We start from the raw sequence: 4,925 nt of genomic DNA, 5'->3' as shown, positions 1-4,925 counted from the left end.
TGAAAAAGAGTTAACTTACAGCTCCAGTTAATAAAGTTTCTGGGCGTGACAAGAGTGTTTCAACCTACAAACTCCTTTGGAAGCCTCTAGCCTGCCTGAATAGGTTCTTCTGGCCACATGTGATTGTTCAGAGCCTCCCAACTGTGAGAGGCATGAGATGTTCTAAACTGTCTAAATACAGATTCCTTTGAGCAGTTAAAAGATTGATTAGAAATTGTATTGGTGAAGGGTTTTTCACTTGTTGGGCCAATGTTTGCTGCTAAGTTTCCATATCCCTTACCTGCTGTGTCCCTGGCAGTGTATTGATTAATATAATTGGTGTATAGGAATGTAAGTAGTAGCTTTAATGTTTGTAACCTTGGACCCTTGAGTTAATTCTTTTCTTGTTATAGCACACCACAACTTTGCCCTATAGGAATGCAACTTTATCTAATGCTTTCGGAGGGTGGCACCTGACTTTAGAATAATCACCTTTAGAGAAATAAGTTTTTTGAAAAAAGGATCTTAAAATGTTGACAGGCCTCCTGGCCAGAAGATGGTGTAAATCACCTAAACTTTTGCGTATGATAAGTTTGAAAGCCTGGCTTCGATAAGGATCAAGGACTGCTGACCTTCCCCCATTATCCTCTATGCACAACTTAAGGTATAAAAACTACTTTGGAAAATAAAGTGCAGGCCTTGTTCACTGAAACTTGGTCTCCCCATGTCATTCTTTCTCTCACCTTCTGGCTGAATTCCCATCTGGGGCGTGGGAGGCTCGTCAAGCCTACTAATTTTGCCTGGGCTTCTAAGATCTGACCAGGGAGGCCTTAGTGTCTCCTCTCCTTCGGGAGAACGGGAGGACGCCTGCGGCCTACATAGGTGACGCAAATTCCTTATTTTGGAATTTTATTAGCTTTCCACGTAAACCAAGTTATTCAGCCTCTTTTCTCCACTGAATTTTCTCACTGAACTATCCTTATTCTATTACTCTTTATGTCTCTAATTAATATTTAATTAAAACTATTGTTTCCAGTTCGCCAATGCCGTCCCCGATTTGAATTCCCTGGATCCACCAGGGCTGGACCCCGGCACACTGAATGAATAAAGAGTGAAAATATTCCAGTCTATCTTCAACATGGAAACTCAAGTCCAACTATGCATTCCTGTGCTCTAACTCTCCAGTGGCGCCCACCTCACTCAAAGTGAATCAGGAGCAAAGGGGGCAGGGCACACCCTTTAAAAGAACGGCATAGCTAGTTAGAACTGACATAAAGAAATGACATAAACTAGTTAGAACCAATTAGGCCCAAGATGGCAGAAGACTTGACTTCCAGCAGACCTTGAGCCTCATTATACGCTCATTGTGATATATTAGCACATGTTAAATGACACACCCACAGGGGCCATGACAGTTCTGAGGCTGACTGTTGGGAGCGGGAATTTCCAATTTCTGGAGGTCCCCACCCCTTCCCCAAAATAGAATGAATCCTCCCACTTATTAGCCTATGAAATTACCTAGCCCATAAAAGGAGAAGGAAATGGCAACCCACTCCAGTGTTTTTGCCTTGAGAATTCCCGGGACGGGGGATCCTGGTGGGCTGCCGTCTATGGGGTCGCACATGACTGAAGCGACTTAGCAGCAGCAGCAGCAGCCCATAAAAACTAACCACCCCATATTTGGAGCCCTTCTGAGATGGATAAACTACACCCTGTGAGACCTGTACTGAGTCAGTAACAACACAGGTCCCCAGGTAAGAATCACAACCTCAGGGCTGCCATGCTCCCCCAGTTATCCCCGGCCCCAGCTCCCAGCCCACCCTCCCCAAGCCCATCTTCCTGAGGTTGCACCACCCTCCAGGCCTGGCCCTCCAGGCGACAGGCCTCCCCTGGCCTTGAGACCACCTCTGAATGGGACATCAGCACTGAAGTAGACACAATTCCCAAGTCTCAGCTTTCATGCAAATGTCCTCAGTAATAAAAGAGGTGGAAATTGAAAAATATAAAATAGATGATATAGGAGCCCAACTGTGTCTAAATAGACTGGAGCTGGAGTTTTTCAAAACGTGTCAGTGAGTCTTTAACATGTAAATGAGTTGCTTCCCTCGGGGTATTTTAAAAGACTCTGTCAGCCATGAAATATGTCTGTCGATGAGAAACACCTTTCATTATTAAACCTTTTGCTAATGAATCACCTGCCCTGTTCTATTTACTTGCCTTTTTGACTTTCACCTGAGTTGTCTCTCATACCATCACGTCCTTCTTTTCTTTCAGTTGAGGGTGAGAGGGGGAGTGCCTGAGGACACTGGACCCCAAAACCTAACAATCAGATAATAATACTGGCAATAACTGACCTTCACACAGCCCTCTGCACTCATTATCTCATTAGTTATTCCACACCAGCAGTCCCCAACCTTTGGGGGATCAGGGATGGGTTTCATGGAAGACGATTTTTCCATGGACTAGGGTGAGGGGTGGGGATGGTTTGGGGATGATTCTAATGCATTACATTTATTGTGCACTTTATTTCTATTATTATTACAGCAGCTCCACCTCAGATCATCAGGCATTAGATCTCAGAGGCTGAGGACACCTGTTCCACACATCCCCCTCAGCACACAGTGACGTGAGACAAATACCACTGCCACCCCCAGGGATAAATGAGGACATCAAGGAGCAGAAAGGATGAGGGATTTACCCCCAGGTGGCTCAGCTAGTAAACGGCAGAGTAGACAGAGGACAGAGGAGCCTGGTGGGCTACAGTCCATGGAATCGCCAAGAGTCCGACACCCCTGAGCAACTAACACATATACACACAAGGGAAATCCCTTCAGCGCTTTCTCTTTATGGTACGTGACCTCAGACCTTCCTGATGGGGGACTCCGATCACCAGATGCAGACCTCCAATCACCATCATTCTCACCTCCATTCTCAAGTAACTACATCAGTCACTATGACTTCTGACCCTCTACCAACCCCAAACAGAGCTAGGCACAGGGACGTCGCTACTTGGCACCCCAGAAATCAACAGCATGTCACAAGATCAATCAAAAAAAAAAAAAAAAACCACTATAAGCCACCACTCCAGGCTATGAAATGTTTAGGAGAGCTATGTCACTGTCAAGTCAAGGATGAGAATGGTATCCATCTTGCTGGACCACAGGAAACATACCAGCAAGTCATGAGACGAGGCAAGAGCAGAGTCTGATAAATTAATGGTCAAATGCAATTCCATCCCCTGTATCGAACTAAATAGGGAACCAAGCACTTACTGTTCACTGGGCTGGGTCTTTTCAACTACCATCCATCTGCTGCTTCTTTCCCAAGCCATATTCCAGGACAATAAGCCTAGAATCACTGCATCCTATTTGGTTGCACAGGTGAGAATGACCACAGAGGAAATAATTTAAGGCTCTAATCCCATTAATCCCATAAAGTGACCACAGCACCCCCTCCCATTTCCTAGAAAGACTGTTACACAGATGAGCAGTATTTTTTTTGGTCTGCTCCCAGGACTGGAAAAGACCCAACAATACCTTTGGAAAGAGTGATCAGGTTTTCAGGGAAGTTTAGTTACTGATGTAGACAAAAAGCAACCAAGGGGATGGTACCATCCATTGACTTGATGTCTCAAATCAATGCTGATGAATCCCCAACTGATGCCAAAGTCCTGGAGTAGACAGGAAAAATAAATCTCACCCAGGCAAGGAGTAGAATTTACCACTATTTCATCCAGAGAGAGGCGGACTCAGGAAGAACAGTGTGCTTAAACATCTCATGTAACTCACACAACTGCATTCTGGGGTGCATCCTATTATACCCTCATTCTACAGAGGAAGATGAGTTTTAGAAAAAGTAAGAAACCTGGATGGAAAGCTACTAGGTGATGCAGCCAGAACTTGAATACAAGCCTATCTGATCCAAACAAGAGCACACAAGGTGGATGAGAACAGGGCTTGCTGAGCGCCTCTGATGCATATAGCTAAACTGAAATAGTTTATTCAGTGAGTCGTGGGGGGGAGGGGTAGATGCCTGAACCAAGCACTATTCTTATCTTACAGGTCCCTTGTATGAGAAGAAAATGTGTATATCAGAAAGGAAAAAAAAATGTAAACTCTACCAGCAGAGGTCAAATTTTACATCCTGAGGGCTGCTGAGAAATGGCCAAGCAGACACAGCAAGATAAAATACGATGTAACTCAGGAAAACTGACATGTGTAGACCTATACATGAAAATCTGTATAAAATGTGGGGGAAGTTACAGCGAACAAAGTAATACGTACATGCTCACTATCACTACCAAAGTTAAACAGGCACCAGCACAGAAAAGCCCAGGTCCAGGAGTGAAGAGCTGGTGCTTTAAGTTCACCGGATTTTTTTCCTACAGAACAATGATACACAAAAGTGTATCCCCAGAACAGAATGTTAGAAATGCAAATACTTGCTCCCCACCGTAGAACTGTGCGTGTGTGAGTGCTCACTCATGTCGGACTCTTTGTGACCCCCATGGACTGTAGCTCTCCAGGCTCCTCTGTCCATGGGATTTCCCAGGCAAGAATACTGGAGTGGATTGCCATTTCCCACTCCAGGGAATCTTTCCGTCTCAGGGATTGAACCTGCATCTCCTGCATTGGCAGGAGGACTTTTTCTACCACTGAGCTTTCATCTGGGAACCCCAGACCTACTGAATCAGAACCTCTGGGGATGTGGTCCAGGTTTCTGTGTTGTACCAAGCCCTTCAGGTGATTCTGATACACGCTGAAGTTTGAGAACTACTGCTTAATGAAAACGTGGGAAGGCACTGCTGCTGCTGCTGCTGCTGAGTCACTTCAGTCGTGTCCGACTCTGTGCGACCCCAGAGACGGCAGCCCACCAGGCTCCCCCATCCCTGGGATACTCCAGGCAAGAAAACTGGAGTGGGTTGCCATTTCCTTCTTCAGTGCATG

General features: G+C 45.5%; 1 protein-coding gene across 2 annotated transcripts in view; it reads right to left on the bottom strand.

Moving 5' to 3' along the window:
- The window catches only part of ADCK1 (aarF domain containing kinase 1), a 138,173-nt gene that overhangs the window by 124,653 nt on the left and 8,595 nt on the right, over nt 1–4,925 (bottom strand). The window lies entirely within an intron of this gene.

The sequence above is a fragment of the Bison bison genome, unplaced genomic scaffold (genome assembly GCF_000754665.1).
Source record: "Bison bison bison isolate TAMUID 2011002044 unplaced genomic scaffold, Bison_UMD1.0 scf7180017864201, whole genome shotgun sequence".
Classification (NCBI taxonomy): Eukaryota; Metazoa; Chordata; class Mammalia; order Artiodactyla; family Bovidae; genus Bison; species Bison bison.
Note: the sequence above shows the minus strand (reverse complement) of the source record. Positions and strands in the feature narration are given on the sequence as shown.